Source organism: Carassius gibelio, chromosome A3, assembly GCF_023724105.1.
Source record: "Carassius gibelio isolate Cgi1373 ecotype wild population from Czech Republic chromosome A3, carGib1.2-hapl.c, whole genome shotgun sequence".
Taxonomy (NCBI): Eukaryota; Metazoa; Chordata; class Actinopteri; order Cypriniformes; family Cyprinidae; genus Carassius; species Carassius gibelio.
In genome coordinates, this window is record NC_068373.1 from 569,455 (window position 1) to 588,436 (window position 18,982).

The 18,982-nt window shown below is 38.9% G+C and overlaps 17 pseudogenes; all 17 read right to left on the reverse strand.

Annotated features, from left to right (window-relative positions):
• Nucleotides 1–178: 178 nt before the first annotated feature.
• Nucleotides 179–297, reverse strand: LOC127963304 (uncharacterized; annotated as a pseudogene).
• A 1,268-nt stretch (nucleotides 298–1,565) lies between these two features.
• LOC127964954 (uncharacterized) lies at nucleotides 1,566–1,684 on the reverse strand (annotated as a pseudogene).
• A 371-nt stretch (nucleotides 1,685–2,055) lies between these two features.
• Nucleotides 2,056–2,174, reverse strand: LOC127958544 (uncharacterized; annotated as a pseudogene).
• Nucleotides 2,175–3,578: 1,404 nt separating this feature from the next.
• On the reverse strand, nucleotides 3,579–3,697 carry LOC127958550 (uncharacterized; annotated as a pseudogene).
• Nucleotides 3,698–4,828: 1,131 nt separating this feature from the next.
• On the reverse strand, nucleotides 4,829–4,947 carry LOC127962649 (uncharacterized; annotated as a pseudogene).
• Nucleotides 4,948–5,317: 370 nt separating this feature from the next.
• On the reverse strand, nucleotides 5,318–5,436 carry LOC127958556 (uncharacterized; annotated as a pseudogene).
• A 1,252-nt stretch (nucleotides 5,437–6,688) lies between these two features.
• On the reverse strand, nucleotides 6,689–6,807 carry LOC127958561 (uncharacterized; annotated as a pseudogene).
• A 1,270-nt stretch (nucleotides 6,808–8,077) lies between these two features.
• LOC127964962 (uncharacterized) lies at nucleotides 8,078–8,196 on the reverse strand (annotated as a pseudogene).
• Nucleotides 8,197–9,448: 1,252 nt separating this feature from the next.
• On the reverse strand, nucleotides 9,449–9,567 carry LOC127963181 (uncharacterized; annotated as a pseudogene).
• Nucleotides 9,568–10,834: 1,267 nt separating this feature from the next.
• Nucleotides 10,835–10,953, reverse strand: LOC127964973 (uncharacterized; annotated as a pseudogene).
• A 370-nt stretch (nucleotides 10,954–11,323) lies between these two features.
• Nucleotides 11,324–11,442, reverse strand: LOC127961501 (uncharacterized; annotated as a pseudogene).
• Nucleotides 11,443–12,693: 1,251 nt separating this feature from the next.
• On the reverse strand, nucleotides 12,694–12,812 carry LOC127958565 (uncharacterized; annotated as a pseudogene).
• Nucleotides 12,813–14,072: 1,260 nt separating this feature from the next.
• Nucleotides 14,073–14,191, reverse strand: LOC127964990 (uncharacterized; annotated as a pseudogene).
• A 369-nt stretch (nucleotides 14,192–14,560) lies between these two features.
• On the reverse strand, nucleotides 14,561–14,679 carry LOC127958566 (uncharacterized; annotated as a pseudogene).
• Nucleotides 14,680–15,932: 1,253 nt separating this feature from the next.
• Nucleotides 15,933–16,051, reverse strand: LOC127964998 (uncharacterized; annotated as a pseudogene).
• Nucleotides 16,052–16,420: 369 nt separating this feature from the next.
• Nucleotides 16,421–16,539, reverse strand: LOC127960210 (uncharacterized; annotated as a pseudogene).
• Nucleotides 16,540–17,929: 1,390 nt separating this feature from the next.
• On the reverse strand, nucleotides 17,930–18,048 carry LOC127965003 (uncharacterized; annotated as a pseudogene).
• Nucleotides 18,049–18,982: the final 934 nt, after the last annotated feature.

Below are 18,982 nucleotides of genomic sequence, written 5' to 3' on the forward strand. Positions count from 1 at the left end.
TTTTTTAAGATTATTATATAATTAGTAATAAATTTCCAATAATATTAGAGCACCTGGTATTCCGAGGCGGTCTCCCATCCAGACACTAAACAGGTCCATGACTGCTAAGATTCAAAGAATGGGCATTGACTCTTTTTTTTTTCAAGATTATTATATAATTTGTGAAAAATTTACAAAAATCTTAGAGAAACTGGTATTACCAGGGGGTCTCCCATCCAATTACTAACCAGGCCCAAACCTGCTTAGCTTCCGAGCTCAGACATGATCTGGCATAGCCAGGGTGGTATGGCCATAAGCAAAGACTGCTGCAAAGAGAGAGCTATTTAAAGATCAGCCAATCTAATCGCCGGTACATTATATAAGTAGGAAAGAAAACCCTAAAGCTTAAAGCACCTGGTATTCCCAGGCGGTCTCCCATCCAAGCACTAACCAGGCCAATACCTGCTAAGATTAAGAGATCGGGCATTGACTCTTTTTTTTTTTTTTTTTTTTTTTTTTAAAGATTATTATATAATTAGTAATGAATTTCCAATAATATTAGAGCACCTGGTTTTCCGAGGCGGTCTCCAATCCAAACACTAAACAGGTCCATAGCTGCTAAGATTCAAAGATTGGGCATTGACTCTTTTTGTTTCAAGATAATTATATAATTAGTACAAATTTCCAAAAATATTACAGCAACTGGTATTCCGAGGCGGTCTCCCATCCAAGCACTAAACAGGTCCATACCTTCTAAGATTCAAAGATTGGGCATTTACTCTTTTTTTTTTTTTTTTTTGCAAGATTATTATATAATTTGTGAAAAATTTCCAAAAATCTTAAAGCAACTGGTATTACCAGGGTGTCTCCCATCCAATTACTAACCAGGCCCATACCTGCTAAGATTCAGATATGGGGCATTGACTCCTTTCTTTTTTTCTTGCAAGATTATTATATAATTTGTAAAAAAATTCCAAAAATCTTAAAGCAACTGGTATTACCAGGGGGTCTGCCATCCAATTACTAACCAGGCCGAAACCTGCTTAGTTTCCGAGCTCAGACATGATCTGGCATAGCCAGGGTGGAATGGCCATAAGCGAAGACTGTTGCAAAGAGAGAGCTATTTAAAGATCAGCCAATCTAATCGCCGGTACATTATACAGGACCAAACCTGCTTAGCTTCCGAGAGCAGACGAGATCAGGCATAGCCAGGTTGTTACGGTCGCAAGCGAAGGATACTGCAAAGAGAAGACTATTTAAAGATCAGCCAATCAAATCGCCCATACATTATATAAGTAGGAATGAAAATCCAAAAGCTTACAGCACCTGGTATTCCGAGGCGGTCTCCCATCCAAGCACTAACCAGGCCAATACCTGCTAAGATTAAGAGATCGGGCATTGGCTCTTTTTTTTTAAGATTATTATATAATTAGTAATACATTTCCAATAATATTAGAGCACCTGGTATTACCAGAGGGTCTCCCATCCAAACACTACACAGGTCAATGACTGCTAAGATTCAAAGAATGGGCATTCACTCTTTTTTTTTTCAAGATTATTATATAATTTGTGAAAAATTTACAAAAATCTTAAAGCAACTGGTATTACCAGGGGGTCTCCCATCCAATTACTAACCAGGCCCAAACCTGCTTAGCTTCCGAGCTCAGACATGATCTGGCATAGCCAGGGTGGTATGGCCATAAGCGAAGACTGCTGCAAAGAGAGAGCTATTTAAAGATCAGTCAATCTAATCGCCGGTACATTATATAAGTAGGAAAGAAAACCCTAAAGCTTAAAGCACCTGTTATTCCCAGGCGGTCTCCCATCCAAGCACTAACCAGGCCAATACCTGCTAAGATTAAGAGATCGGGCATTGACTCTTTTTTTTTTTTTTTTTTTTTTTTAGATTATTATATAATTAGTAATAAATTTCCAATAATATTAGAGCACCTGGTATTCCGAGGCGGTCTCCCATCCAGACACTAAACAGGTCCATGACTGCTAAGATTCAAAGAATGGGCATTGACTCTTTTTTTTTTTCAAGATTATTATATAATTTGTGAAAAATTTACAAAAATCTTAGAGCAACTGGTATTACCAGGGGGTCTCCCATCCAATTACTAACCAGGCCCAAACCTGCTTAGCTTCCGAGCTCAGACATGATCTGGCATAGCCAGGGTGGTATGGCCATAAGCAAAGACTGCTGCAAAGAGAGAGCTATTTAAAGATCAGCCAATCTAATCGCCGGTACATTATATAAGTAGGAAAGAAAACCCTAAAGCTTAAAGCACCTGGTATTCCCAGGCGGTCTCCCATCCAAGCACTAACCAGGCCAATACCTGCTAAGATTAAGAGATCGGGCATTGACTCTTTTTTTTTTTTTTTTTTTTTTTAAAGATTATTATATAATTAGTAATGAATTTCCAATAATATTAGAGCACCTGGTTTTCCGAGGCGGTCTCCCTTCCAAACACTAAACAGGTCCATAGCTGCTAAGATTCAAAGATTGGGCATTGACTCTTTTTGTTTCAAGATAATTATATAATTAGTACAAATTTCCAAAAATATTACAGCAACTGGTATTCCGAGGCGGTCTCCCATCCAAGCACTAAACAGGTCCATACCTCCTAAGATTCAAAGATTGGGCATTTACTCTTTTTTTTTTTTTTTTTGTTGCAAGATTATTATGTAATTAGTAAAAATTGCCAAAAATATTACAGCAACTGGTATTTCCCGGCCGTCTTCCATCCAAGTACTAACCAGGCAAAACCTGCTATTATTCAGAGATCGGGCATTGACTTTTTTTTTTTTTTCAAGATTATTATATAATTTGTGAAAAATTTCCAAAAATCTTAAAGCAACTGGTATTACCAGGGTGTCTCCCATCCAATTACTAACCAGGCCCATACCTGCTAAGATTCAGATATGGGGCATTGACTCCTTTCTTTTTTTCTTGCAAGATTATTATATAATTTGTGAAAAAATTCCAAAAATCTTAAAGCAACTGGTATTACCAGGGGGTCTGCCATCCAATTACTAACCAGGCCGAAACCTGCTTAGTTTCCGAGCTCAGACATGATCTGGCATAGCCAGGGTGGAATGGCCATAAGCGAAGACTGCTGCAAAGAGAGAGCTATTTAAAGATCAGCCAATCTAATCGCCGGTACATTATACAGGACCAAACCTGCTTAGCTTCCGAGAGCAGACGAGATCAGGCATAGCCAGGTTGTTACGGTCGCAAGCGAAGGATACTGCAAAGAGAAGACTATTTAAAGATCAGCCAATCAAATCGCCCATACATTATATAAGTATGAATGAAAATCCAAAAGCTTACAGCACCTGGTATTCCGAGGCGGTCTCCCATCCAAGCACTAACCAGGCCAATACCTGCTAAGATTAAGAGATCGGGCATTGGCTCTTTTTTTTTAAGATTATTATATAATTAGTAATAAATTTCCAATAATATTAGAGCACCTGGTATTCCGAGGCGGTCTCCCATCCAGACACTAAACAGGTCCATGACTGCTAAGATTCAAAGAATGGGCATTGACTCTTTTTTTTTTCAAGATTATTATATAATTTGTGAAAAATTTACAAAAATCTTAGAGCAACTGGTATTACCAGGGGGTCTCCCATCCAATTACTAACCAGGCCCAAACCTGCTTAGCTTCCGAGCTCAGACATGATCTGGCATAGCCAGGGTGGTATGGCCATAAGCAAAGACTGCTGCAAAGAGAGAGCTATTTAAAGATCAGCCAATCTAATCGCCGGTACATTATATAAGTAGGAAAGAAAACCCTAAAGCTTAAAGCACCTGGTATTCCCAGGCGGTCTCCCATCCAAGCACTAACCAGGCCAATACCTGCTAAGATTAAGAGATTGGGCATTGACTCTTTTTTTTTTTTTTTTTTTTTTTTTTTTTTTTTAAAGATTATTATATAATTAGTAATGAATTTCCAATAATATTAGAGCACCTGGTTTTCCGAGGCGGTCTCCCATCCAAACACTAAACAGGTCCATAGCTGCTAAGATTCAAAGATTGGGCATTGACTCTTTTTGTTTCAAGATAATTATATAATTAGTACAAATTTCCAAAAATATTACAGCAACTGGTATTCCGAGGCGGTCTCCCATCCAAGCACTAAACAGGTCCATACCTCCTAAGATTCAAAGATTGGGCATTTACTCTTTTTTTTTTTTTTTGTTGCAAGATTATTATATAATTTGTGAAAAATTTCCAAAAATCTTAAAGCAACTGGTATTACCAGGGGGTCTGCCATCCAATTACTAACCAGGCCGAAACCTGCTTAGTTTCCGAGCTCAGACATGATCTGGCATAGCCAGGGTGGAATGGCCATAAGCGAAGACTGCTGCAAAGAGAGAGCTATTTAAAGATCAGCCAATCTAATCGCCGGTACATTATACAGGACCAAACCTGCTTAGCTTCCGAGAGCAGACGAGATCAGGCATAGCCAGGTTGTTACGGTCGCAAGCGAAGGATACTGCAAAGAGAAGACTATTTAAAGATCAGCCAATCAAATCGCCCATACATTATATAAGTAGGAATGAAAATCCAAAAGCTTACAGCACCTGGTATTCCGAGGCGGTCTCCCATCCAAGCACTAACCAGGCCAATACCTGCTAAGATTAAGAGATCGGGCATTGGCTCTTTTTTTTAAGATTATTATATAATTAGTAATAAATTTCCAATAATATTAGAGCACCTGGTATTACCAGGGGGTCTCCCATCCAAACACTACACAGGTCAATGACTGCTAAGATTCAAAGAATGGGCATTCACTCTTTTTTTTTTCAAGATTATTATATAATTTGTGAAAAATTTACAAAAATCTTAAAGCAACTGGTATTACCAGGGGGTCTCCCATCCAATTACTAACCAGGCCCAAACGTGCTTAGCTTCCGAGCTCAGACATGATCTGGCATAGCCAGGGTGGTATGGCCATAAGCGAAGACTGCTGCAAAGAGAGAGCTATTTAAAGATCAGTCAATCTAATCGCCGGTACATTATATAAGTAGGAAAGAAAACCCTAAAGCTTAAAGCACCTGGTATTCCCAGGCGGTCTCCCATCCAAGCACTAACCAGGCCAATACCTGCTAAGATTAAGAGATCGGGCATTGACTCTTTTTTTTTTTTTTTTTTTTTTTAAGATTATTATATAATTAGTAATACATTTCCAATAATATTAGAGCACCTGGTATTCCGAGGCGGTCTCCCATCCAGACACTAAACAGGTCCATGACTGCTAAGATTCAAAGAATGGGCATTGACTCTTTTTTTTTTCAAGATTATTATATAATTTGTGAAAAATTTACAAAAATCTTAGAGCAACTGGTATTACCAGGGGGTCTCCCATCCAATTACTAACCAGGCCCAAACCTGCTTAGCTTCCGAGCTCAGACATGATCTGGCATAGCCAGGGTGGTATGGCCATAAGCAAAGACTGCTGCAAAGAGAGAGCTATTTAAAGATCAGCCAATCTAATCGCCGGTACATTATATAAGTAGGAAAGAAAACCCTAAAGCTTAAAGCACCTGGTATTCCCAGGCGGTCTCCCATCCAAACACTAAACAGGTCCATAGCTGCTAAGATTCAAAGATTGGGCATTGACTCTTTTTGTTTCAAGATAATTATATAATTAGTACAAATTTCCAAAAATATTACAGCAACTGGTATTCCGAGGCGGTCTCCCATCCAAGCACTAAACAGGTCCATACCTCCTAAGATTCAAAGATTGGGCATTTACTCTTTTTTTTTTTTTTTGTTGCAAGATTATTATGTAATTAGTAAAAATTGCCAAAAATATTACAGCAACTGGTATTTCCCGGCCGTCTTCCATCCAAGTACTAACCAGGCAAAACCTGCTATTATTCAGAGATCGGGCATTGACTTTTTTTTTTTTTTCAAAATTATTATATAATTTGTGAAAAATTTCCAAAAATCTTAAAGCAACTGGTATTACCAGGGTGTCTCCCATCCAATTACTAACCAGGCCCATACCTGCTAAGATTCAGATATGGGGCATTGACTCCTTTCTTTTTTTCTTGCAAGATTATTATATAATTTGTGAAAAATTTCCAAAAATCTTAAAGCAACTGGTATTACCAGGGGGTCTGCCATCCAATTACTAACCAGGCCGAAACCTGCTTAGTTTCCGAGCTCAGACATGATCTGGCATAGCCAGGGTGGAATGGCCATAAGCGAAGACTGCTGCAAAGAGAGAGCTATTTAAAGATCAGCCAATCTAATCGCCGGTACATTATACAGGACCAAACCTGCTTAGCTTCCGAGAGCAGACGAGATCAGGCATAGCCAGGTTGTTACGGTCGCAAGCGAAGGATACTGCAAAGAGAAGACTATTTAAAGATCAGCCAATCAAATCGCCCATACATTATATAAGTAGGAATGAAAATCCAAAAGCTTACAGCACCTGGTATTCCGAGGCGGTCTCCCATCCAAGCACTAACCAGGCCAATACCTGCTAAGATTAAGAGATCGGGCATTGGCTCTTTTTTTTTAAGATTATTATATAATTAGTAATAAATTTCCAATAATATTAGAGCACCTGGTATTCCGAGGCGGTCTCCCATCCAGACACTAAACAGGTCCATGACTGCTAAGATTCAAAGAATGGGCATTGACTCTTTTTTTTTTCAAGATTATTATATAATTTGTGAAAAATTTACAAAAATCTTAGAGCAACTGGTATTACCAGGGGGTCTCCCATCCAATTACTAACCAGGCCCAAACCTGCTTAGCTTCCGAGCTCAGACATGATCTGGCATAGCCAGGGTGGTATGGCCATAAGCAAAGACTGCTGCAAAGAGAGAGCTATTTAAAGATCAGCCAATCTAATCGCCGGTACATTATATAAGTAGGAAAGAAAACCCTAAAGCTTAAAGCACCTGGTATTCCCAGGCGGTCTCCCATCCAAGCACTAACCAGGCCAATACCTGCTAAGATTAAGAGATCGGGCATTGACTCTTTTTTTTTTTTTTTTTTTTTTTTTTTAAAGATTATTATATAATTAGTAATGAATTTCCAATAATATTAGAGCACCTGGTTTTCCGAGGCGGTCTCCCATCCAAACACTAAACAGGTCCATAGCTGCTAAGATTCAAAGATTGGGCATTGACTCTTTTTGTTTCAAGATAATTATATAATTAGTACAAATTTCCAAAAATATTACAGCAACTGGTATTCCGAGGCGGTCTCCCATCCAAGCACTAAACAGGTCCATACCTTCTAAGATTCAAAGATTGGGCATTTACTCTTTTTTTTTTTTTTTTTTTGCAAGATTATTATATAATTTGTGAAAAATTTCCAAAAATCTTAAAGCAACTGGTATTACCAGGGTGTCTCCCATCCAATTACTAACCAGGCCCATACCTGCTAAGATTCAGATATGGGGCATTGACTCCTTTCTTTTTTTCTTGCAAGATTATTATATAATTCGTAAAAAAATTCCAAAAATCTTAAAGCAACTGGTATTACCAGGGGGTCTGCCATCCAATTACTAACCAGGCCGAAACCTGCTTAGTTTCCGAGCTCAGACATGATCTGGCATAGCCAGGGTGGAATGGCCATAAGCGAAGACTGTTGCAAAGAGAGAGCTATTTAAAGATCAGCCAATCTAATCGCCGGTACATTATACAGGACCAAACCTGCTTAGCTTCCGAGAGCAGACGAGATCAGGCATAGCCAGGTTGTTACGGTCGCAAGCGAAGGATACTGCAAAGAGAAGACTATTTAAAGATCAGCCAATCAAATCGCCCATACATTATATAAGTAGGAATGAAAATCCAAAAGCTTACAGCACCTGGTATTCCGAGGCGGTCTCCCATCCAAGCACTAACCAGGCCAATACCTGCTAAGATTAAGAGATCGGGCATTGGCTCTTTTTTTTTAAGATTATTATATAATTAGTAATACATTTCCAATAATATTAGAGCACCTGGTATTACCAGGGGGTCTCCCATCCAAACACTACACAGGTCAATGACTGCTAAGATTCAAAGAATGGGCATTCACTCTTTTTTTTTTCAAGATTATTATATAATTTGTGAAAAATTTACAAAAATCTTAAAGCAACTGGTATTACCAGGGGGTCTCCCATCCAATTACTAACCAGGCCCAAACCTGCTTAGCTTCCGAGCTCAGACATGATCTGGCATAGCCAGGGTGGTATGGCCATAAGCGAAGACTGCTGCAAAGAGAGAGCTATTTAAAGATCAGTCAATCTAATCGCCGGTACATTATATAAGTAGGAAAGAAAACCCTAAAGCTTAAAGCACCTGTTATTCCCAGGCGGTCTCCCATCCAAGCACTAACCAGGCCAATACCTGCTAAGATTAAGAGATCGGGCATTGACTCTTTTTGTTTCAAGATAATTATATAATTAGTACAAATTTCCAAAAATATTACAGCAACTGGTATTCCGAGGCGGTCTCCCATCCAAGCACTAAACAGGTCCATACCTCCTAAGATTCAAAGATTGGGCATTTACTCTTTTTTTTTTTTTTTGTTGCAAGATTATTATGTAATTAGTAAAAATTGCCAAAAATATTACAGCAACTGGTATTTCCCGGCCGTCTTCCATCCAAGTACTAACCAGGCAAAACCTGCTATTATTCAGAGATCGGGCATTGACTTTTTTTTTTTTTTCAAGATTATTATATAATTTGTGAAAAATTTCCAAAAATCTTAAAGCAACTGGTATTACCAGGGTGTCTCCCATCCAATTACTAACCAGGCCCATACCTGCTAAGATTCAGATATGGGGCATTGACTCCTTTCTTTTTTTCTTGCAAGATTATTATATAATTTGTGAAAAAATTCCAAAAATCTTAAAGCAACTGGTATTACCAGGGGGTCTGCCATCCAATTACTAACCAGGCCGAAACCTGCTTAGTTTCCGAGCTCAGACATGATCTGGCATAGCCAGGGTGGAATGGCCATAAGCGAAGACTGCTGCAAAGAGAGAGCTATTTAAAGATCAGCCAATCTAATCGCCGGTACATTATACAGGACCAAACCTGCTTAGCTTCCGAGAGCAGACGAGATCAGGCATAGCCAGGTTGTTACGGTCGCAAGCGAAGGATACTGCAAAGAGAAGACTATTTAAAGATCAGCCAATCAAATCGCCCATACATTATATAAGTAGGAATGAAAATCCAAAAGCTTACAGCACCTGGTATTCCGAGGCGGTCTCCCATCCAAGCACTAACCAGGCCAATACCTGCTAAGATTAAGAGATCGGGCATTGGCTCTTTTTTTTTAAGATTATTATATAATTAGTAATAAATTTCCAATAATATTAGAGCACCTGGTATTCCGAGGCGGTCTCCCATCCAGACACTAAACAGGTCCATGACTGCTAAGATTCAAAGAATGGGCATTGACTCTTTTTTTTTTCAAGATTATTATATAATTTGTGAAAAATTTACAAAAATCTTAGAGCAACTGGTATTACCAGGGGGTCTCCCATCCAATTACTAACCAGGCCCAAACCTGCTTAGCTTCCGAGCTCAGACATGATCTGGCATGGCGAGGGTGGTATGGCCATAAGCAAAGACTGCTGCAAAGAGAGAGCTATTTAAAGATCAGCCAATCTAATCGCCGGTACATTATATAAGTAGGAAAGAAAACCCTAAAGCTTAAAGCACCTGGTATTCCCAGGCGGTCTCCCATCCAAGCACTAACCAGGCCAATACCTGCTAAGATTAAGAGATCGGGCATTGACTCTTTTTTATTTTTTTATTTTTTTTTTTAAAGATTATTATATAATTAGTAATGAATTTCCAATAATATTAGAGCACCTGGTTTTCCGAGGCGGTCTCCCATCCAAACACTAAACAGGTCCATAGCTGCTAAGATTCAAAGATTGGGCATTGACTCTTTTTGTTTCAAGATAATTATATAATTAGTACAAATTTCCAAAAATATTACAGCAACTGGTATTCCGAGGCGGTCTCCCATCCAAGCACTAAACAGGTCCATACCTTCTAAGATTCAAAGATTGGGCATTTACTCTTTTTTTTTTTTTTTTTGCAAGATTATTATATAATTTGTGAAAAATTTCCAAAAATCTTAAAGCAACTGGTATTACCAGGGTGTCTCCCATCCAATTACTAACCAGGCCCATACCTGCTAAGATTCAGATATGGGGCATTGACTCCTTTCTTTTTTTCTTGCAAGATTATTATATAATTTGTAAAAAAATTCAAAAAATCTTAAAGCAACTGGTATTACCAGGGGGTCTGCCATCCAATTACTAACCAGGCCGAAACCTGCTTAGTTTCCGAGCTCAGACATGATCTGGCATAGCCAGGGTGGAATGGCCATAAGCGAAGACTGTTGCAAAGAGAGAGCTATTTAAAGATCAGCCAATCTAATCGCCGGTACATTATACAGGACCAAACCTGCTTAGCTTCCGAGAGCAGACGAGATCAGGCATAGCCAGGTTGTTACGGTCGCAAGCGAAGGATACTGCAAAGAGAAGACTATTTAAAGATCAGCCAATCAAATCGCCCATACATTATATAAGTAGGAATGAAAATCCAAAAGCTTACAGCACCTGGTATTCCGAGGCGGTCTCCCATCCAAGCACTAACCAGGCAAATACCTGCTAAGATTAAGAGATCGGGCATTGGCTCTTTTTTTTTAAGATTATTATATAATTAGTAATACATTTCCAATAATATTAGAGCACCTGGTATTACCAGGGGGTCTCCCATCCAAACACTACACAGGTCAATGACTGCTAAGATTCAAAGAATGGGCATTCACTCTTTTTTTTTTCAAGATTATTATATAATTTGTGAAAAATTTACAAAAATCTTAAAGCAACTGGTATTACCAGGGGGTCTCCCATCCAATTACTAACCAGGCCCAAACCTGCTTAGCTTCCGAGCTCAGACATGATCTGGCATAGCCAGGGTGGTATGGCCATAAGCGAAGACTGCTGCAAAGAGAGAGCTATTTAAAGATCAGTCAATCTAATCGCCGGTACATTATATAAGTAGGAAAGAAAACCCTGAAGCTTAAAGCACCTGTTATTCCCAGGCGGTCTCCCATCCAAGCACTAACCAGGCCAATACCTGCTAAGATTAAGAGATCGGGCATTGACTCTTTTTTTTTTTTTTTTTTTTTTTTAGATTATTATATAATTAGTAATAAATTTCCAATAATATTAGAGCACCTGGTATTCCGAGGCGGTCTCCCATCCAGACACTAAACAGGTCCATGACTGCTAAGATTCAAAGAATGGGCATTGACTCTTTTTTTTTTCAAGATTATTATATAATTTGTGAAAAATTTACAAAAATCTTAGAGCAACTGGTATTACCAGAGGGTCTCCCATCCAATTACTAACCAGGCCCAAACCTGCTTAGCTTCCGAGCTCAGACATGATCTGGCATAGCCAGGGTGGTATGGCCATAAGCAAAGACTGCTGCAAAGAGAGAGCTATTTAAAGATCAGCCAATCTAATCGCCGGTACATTATATAAGTAGGAAAGAAAACCCTAAAGCTTAAAGCACCTGGTATTCCCAGGCGGTCTCCCATCCAAGCACTAAACAGGTCCATAGCTGCTAAGATTAAGAGATCGGGCATTGACTCTTTTTGTTTCAAGATAATTATATAATTAGTACAAATTTCCAAAAATATTACAGCAACTGGTATTCCGAGGCGGTCTCCCATCCAAGCACTAAACAGGTCCATACCTCCTAAGATTCAAAGATTGGGCATTTACTCTTTTTTTTTTTTTTTGTTGCAAGATTATTATGTAATTAGTAAAAATTGCCAAAAATATTACAGCAACTGGTATTTCCCGGCCGTCTTCCATCCAAGTACTAACCAGGCAAAACCTGCTATTATTCAGAGATCGGGCATTGACTTTTTTTTTTTTTTCAAGATTATTATATAATTTGTGAAAAATTTCCAAAAATCTTAAAGCAACTGGTATTACCAGGGTGTCTCCCATCCAATTACTAACCAGGCCCATACCTGCTAAGATTCAGATATGGGGCATTGACTCCTTTCTTTTTTTCTTGCAAGATTATTATATAATTTGTGAAAAAATTCCAAAAATCTTAAAGCAACTGGTATTACCAGGGGGTCTGCCATCCAATTACTAACCAGGCCGAAACCTGCTTAGTTTCCGAGCTCAGACATGATCTGGCATAGCCAGGGTGGAATGGCCATAAGCGAAGACTGCTGCAAAGAGAGAGCTATTTAAAGATCAGCCAATCTAATCGCCGGTACATTATACAGGACCAAACCTGCTTAGCTTCCGAGAGCAGACGAGATCAGGCATAGCCAGGTTGTTACGGTCGCAAGCGAAGGATACTGCAAAGAGAAGACTATTTAAAGATCAGCCAATCAAATCGCCCATACATTATATAAGTAGGAATGAAAATCCAAAAGCTTACAGCACCTGGTATTCCGAGGCGGTCTCCCATCCAAGCACTAACCAGGCCAATACCTGCTAAGATTAAGAGATCGGGCATTGGCTCTTTTTTTTAAGATTATTATATAATTAGTAATAAATTTCCAATAATATTAGAGCACCTGGTATTCCGAGGCGGTCTCCCATCCAGACACTAAACAGGTCCATGACTGCTAAGATTCAAAGAATGGGCATTGACTCTTTTTTTTTTCAAGATTATTATATAATTTGTGAAAAATTTACAAAAATCTTAGAGCAACTGGTATTACCAGGGGGTCTCCCATCCAATTACTAACCAGGCCCAAACCTGCTTAGCTTCCGAGCTCAGACATGATCTGGCATAGCCAGGGTGGTATGGCCATAAGCAAAGACTGCTGCAAAGAGAGAGCTATTTAAAGATCAGCCAATCTAATCGCCGGTACATTATATAAGTAGGAAAGAAAACCCTAAAGCTTAAAGCACCTGGTATTCCCAGGCGGTCTCCCATCCAAGCACTAACCAGGCCAATACCTGCTAAGATTAAGAGATCGGGCATTGACTCTTTTTTTTTTTTTTTTTTTAAAGATTATTATATAATTAGTAATGAATTTCCAATAATATTAGAGCACCTGGTTTTCCGAGGCGGTCTCCCATCCAAACACTAAACAGGTCCATAGCTGCTAAGATTCAAAGATTGGGCATTGACTCTTTTTGTTTCAAGATAATTATATAATTAGTACAAATTTCCAAAAATATTACAGCAACTGGTATTCCGAGGCGGTCTCCCATCCAAGCACTAAACAGGTCCATACCTTCTAAGATTCAAAGATTGGGCATTTACTCTTTTTTTTTTTTTTTTTGCAAGATTATTATATAATTTGTGAAAAATTTCCAAAAATCTTAAAGCAACTGGTATTACCAGGGTGTCTCCCATCCAATTACTAACCAGGCCCATACCTGCTAAGATTCAGATATGGGGCATTGACTCCTTTCTTTTTTTCTTGCAAGATTATTATATAATTTGTAAAAAAATTCCAAAAATCTTAAAGCAACTGGTATTACCAGGGGGTCTGCCATCCAATTACTAACCAGGCCGAAACCTGCTTAGTTTCCGAGCTCAGACATGATCTGGCATAGCCAGGGTGGAATGGCCATAAGCGAAGACTGTTGCAAAGAGAGAGCTATTTAAAGATCAGCCAATCTAATCGCCGGTACATTATACAGGACCAAACCTGCTTAGCTTCCGAGAGCAGACGAGATCAGGCATAGCCAGGTTGTTACGGTCGCAAGCGAAGGATACTGCAAAGAGAAGACTATTTAAAGATCAGCCAATCAAATCGCCCATACATTATATAAGTAGGAATGAAAATCCAAAAGCTTACAGCACCTGGTATTCCGAGGCGGTCTCCCATCCAAGCACTAACCAGGCCAATACCTGCTAAGATTAAGAGATCGGGCATTGGCTCTTTTTTTTTAAGATTATTATATAATTAGTAATACATTTCCAATAATATTAGAGCACCTGGTATTACCAGGGGGTCTCCCATCCAAACACTACACAGGTCAATGACTGCTAAGATTCAAAGAATGGGCATTCACTCTTTTTTTTTTCAAGATTATTATATAATTTGTGAAAAATTTACAAAAATCTTAAAGCAACTGGTATTACCAGGGGGTCTCCCATCCAATTACTAACCAGGCCCAAACCTGCTTAGCTTCCGAGCTCAGACATGATCTGGCATAGCCAGGGTGGTATGGCCATAAGCGAAGACTGCTGCAAAGAGAGAGCTATTTAAAGATCAGTCAATCTAATCGCCGGTACATTATATAAGTAGGAAAGAAAACCCTAAAGCTTAAAGCACCTGTTATTCCCAGGCGGTCTCCCATCCAAGCACTAACCAGGCCAATACCTGCTAAGATTAAGAGATCGGGCATTGACTCTTTTTTTTTTTTTTTTTTTTTTTAAGATTATTATATAATTAGTAATAAATTTCCAATAATATTAGAGCACCTGGTATTCCGAGGCGGTCTCCCATCCAGACACTAAACAGGTCCATGACTGCTAAGATTCAAAGAATGGGCATTGACTCTTTTTTTTTCAAGATTATTATATAATTTGTGAAAAATTTACAAAAATCTTAGAGCAACTGGTATTACCAGGGGGTCTCCCATCCAATTACTAACCAGGCCCAAACCTGCTTAGCTTCCGAGCTCAGACATGATCTGGCATAGCCAGGGTGGTATGGCCATAAGCAAAGACTGCTGCAAAGAGAGAGCTATTTAAAGATCAGCCAATCTAATCGCCGGTACATTATATAAGTAGGAAAGAAAACCCTAAAGCTTAAAGCACCTGGTATTCCCAGGCGGTCTCCCATCCAAGCATTAACCAGGCCAATACCTGCTAAGATTAAGAGATCGGGCATTGACTCTTTTTTTTTTTTTTAAAGATTATTATATAATTAGTAATGAATTTCCAATAATATTAGAGCACCTGGTTTTCCGAGGCGGTCTCCCATCCAAACACTAAACAGGTCCATAGCTGCTAAGATTCAAAGATTGGGCATTGACTCTTTTTGTTTCAAGATAATTATATAATTAGTACAAATTTCCAAAAATATTACAGCAACTGGTATTCCGAGGCGGTCTCCCATCCAAGCACTAAACAGGTCCATACCTTCTAAGATTCAAAGATTGGGCATTTACTCTTTTTTTTTTTTTTTTGCAAGATTATTATATAATTTGTGAAAAATTTCCAAAAATCTTAAAGCAACTGGTATTACCAGGGTGTCTCCCATCCAATTACTAACCAGGCCCATACCTGCTAAGATTCAGATATGGGGCATTGACTCCTTTCTTTTTTTCTTGCAAGATTATTATATAATTTGTGAAAAATTTCCAAAAATCTTAAAGCAACTGGTATTACCAGGGGGTCTGCCATCCAATTACTAACCAGGCCGAAACCTGCTTAGTTTCCGAGCTCAGACATGATCTGGCATAGCCAGGGTGGAATGGCCATAAGCGAAGACTGCTGCAAAGAGAGAGCTATTTAAAGATCAGCCAATCTAATCGCCGGTACATTATACAGGACCAAACCTGCTTAGCTTCCGAGAGCAGACGAGATCAGGCATAGCCAGGTTGTTACGGTCGCAAGCGAAGGATACTGCAAAGAGAAGACTATTTAAAGATCAGCCAATCAAATCGCCCATACATTATATAAGTAGGAATGAAAATCCAAAAGCTTACAGCACCTGGTATTCCGAGGCGGTCTCCCATCCAAGCACTAACCAGGCCAATACCTGCTAAGATTAAGAGATCGGGCATTGGCTCTTTTTTTTAAGATTATTATATAATTAGTAATAAATTTCCAATAATATTAGAGCACCTGGTATTACCAGGGTGTCTCCCATCCAAACACTACACAGGTCAATAACTGCTAAGATTCAAAGAATGGGCATTCACTCTTTTTTTTTTCAAGATTATTATATAATTTGTGAAAAATTTACAAAAATCTTAAAGCAACTGGTATTACCAGGGGGTCTCCCATCCAATTACTAACCAGGCCCAAACCTGCTTAGCTTCCGAGCTCAGACATGATCTGGCATAGCCAGGGTGGTATGGCCATAAGCGAAGACTGCTGCAAAGAGAGAGCTATTTAAAGATCAGTCAATCTAATCGCCGGTACATTATATAAGTAGGAAAGAAAACCCTAAAGCTTAAAGCACCTGGTATTCCCAGGCGGTCTCCCATCCAAGCACTAACCAGGCCAATACCTGCTAAGATTAAGAGATCGGGCATTGACTCTTTTTTTTTTTTTTTTTTTTTTAAGATTATTATATAATTAGTAATAAATTTCCAATAATATTAGAGCACCTGGTATTCCGAGGCGGTCTCCCATCCAGACACTAAACAGGTCCATGACTGCTAAGATTCAAAGAATGGACATTGACTCTTTTTTTTTTCAAGATTATTATATAATTTGTGAAAAATTTACAAAAATCTTAAAGCAACTGGTATTACCAGGGGGTCTCCCATCCAATTACTAACCAGGCCCAAACCTGCTTAGCTTCCGAGCTCAGACATGATCTGGCATAGACAGGGTGGTATGGCCATAAGCGAAGACTGCTGCAAAGAGAGAGCTATTTAAAGATCAGCCAATCTAATATAAGTAGGAAAGAAAACCCTAAAGCTTAAAGCACCTGGTATTCCCAGGCGGTCTCCCATCCAAGCACTAACCAGGCCAATACCTGCTAAGATTAAGAGATCGGGCATTGACTCTTTTTTTTTTTTTTTTTTTTTAAAGATTATTATATAATTAGTAATAAATTTCCAATAATTTTAGAGCACCTGGTTTTCCGAGGCGGTCTCCCATCCAAACACTAAACAGGTCCATAGCTGCTAAGATTCAAAGATTGGGCATTGACTCTTTTTGTTTCAAGATAATTATATAATTAGTACAAATTTCCAAAAATATTACAGCAACTGGTATTCCGAGGCGGTCTCCCATCCAAGCACTAAACAGGTCCATACCTCCTAAGATTCAAAGATTGGGCATTTACTCTTTTTTTTTTTGTTGTTGTTGCAAGATTATTATGTAATTAGTAAAAATTGCCAAAAATATTACAGCAACTGGTATTTCCCGGCCGTCTTCCATCCAAGTACTAACCAGGCAAAACCTGCTATTATTCAGAGATCGGGCATTGACTTTTTTTTTTTTTTTTCAAGATTATTATATAATTTGTGAAAAATTTCCAAAAATCTTAAAGCAACTGGTATTACCAGGGTGTCTCCCATCCAATTACTAACCAGGCCCATACCTGCTAAGATTCAGATATGGGGCATTGACTCCTTTCTTTTTTTCTTGCAAGATTATTATATAATTTGTAAAAAAATTCCAAAAATCTTAAAGCAACTGGTATTACCAGGGGGTCTGCCATCCAATTACTAACCAGGCCGAAACCTGCTTAGTTTCCGAGCTCAGACATGATCTGGCATAGCCAGGGTGGAATGGCCATAAGCGAAGACTGTTGCAAAGAGAGAGCTATTTAAAGATCAGCCAATCTAATCGCCGGTACATTATACAGGACCAAACCTGCTTAGCTTCCGAGAGCAGACGAGATCAGGCATAGCCAGGTTGTTACGGTCGCAAGCGAAGGATACTGCAAAGAGAAGACTATTTAAAGATCAGCCAATCAAATCGCCCATACATTATATAAGTAGGAATGAAAATCCAAAAGCTTACAGCACCTGGTATTCCGAGGCGGTCTCCCATCCAAGCACTAACCAGGCCAATACCTGCTAAGATTAAGAGATCGGGCATTGGCTCTTTTTTTTTAAGATTATTATATAATTAGTAATACATTTCCAATAATATTAGAGCACCTGGTATTACCAGGGGGTCTCCCATCCAAACACTACACAGGTCAATGACTGCTAAGATTCAAAGAATGGGCATTCACTCTTTTTTTTTTCAAGATTATTATATAATTTGTGAAAAATTTACAAAAATCTTAAAGCAACTGGTATTACCAGGGGGTCTCCCATCCAATTACTAACCAGGCCCAAACCTGCTTAGCTTCCGAGCTCAGACATGATCTGGCATAGCCAGGGTGGTATGGCCATAAGCGAAGACTGCTGCAAAGAGAGAGCTATTTAAAGATCAGTCAATCTAATCGCCGGTACATTATATAAGTAGGAAAGAAAACCCTAAAGCTTAAAGCACCTGGTATTCCCAGGCGGTCTCCCATCCAAGCACTAACCAGGCCAATACCTGCTAAGATTAAGAGATCGGGCATTGACTCTTTTTTTTTTTTTTTTTTTTTTTTTTTTTTTAAAGATTATTATATAATTAGTAATGAATTTCCAATAATATTAGAGCACCTGGTTTTCCGAGGCGGTCTCCCATCCAAACACTAAACAGGTCCATAGCTGCTAAGATTCAAAGATTGGGCATTGACTCTTTTTGTTTCAAGATAATTATATAATTAGTACAAATTTCCAAAAATATTACAGCAACTGGTATTCCGAGGCGGTCTCCCATCCAAGCACTAAACAGGTCCATACCTTCTAAGATTCAAAGATTGGGCATTTACTCTTTTTTTTTTTTTTTTTTGCAAGATTATTATATAATTTGTGAAAAATTTCCAAAAATCTTAAAGCAACTGGTATTACCAGGGTGTCTCCCATCCAATTACTAACCAGGCCCATACCTGCTAAGATTCAGATATGGGGCATTGACTCCTTTCTTTTTTTCTTGCAAGATTATTATATAATTTGTGAAAAATTTCCAAAAATCTTAAAGCAACTGGTATTACCAGGGGGTCTGCCATCCAATTACTAACCAGGCCGAAACCTGCTTAGTTTCCGAGCTCAGACATGATCTGGCATAGCCAGGGTGGAATGGCCATAAGCGAAGACTGCTGCAAAGAGAGAGCTATTTAAAGATCAGCCAATCTAATCGCCGGTACATTATACAGGACCAAACCTGCTTAGCTTCCGAGAGCAGACGAGATCAGGCATAGCCAGGTTGTTACGGTCGCAAGCGAAGGATACTGCAAAGA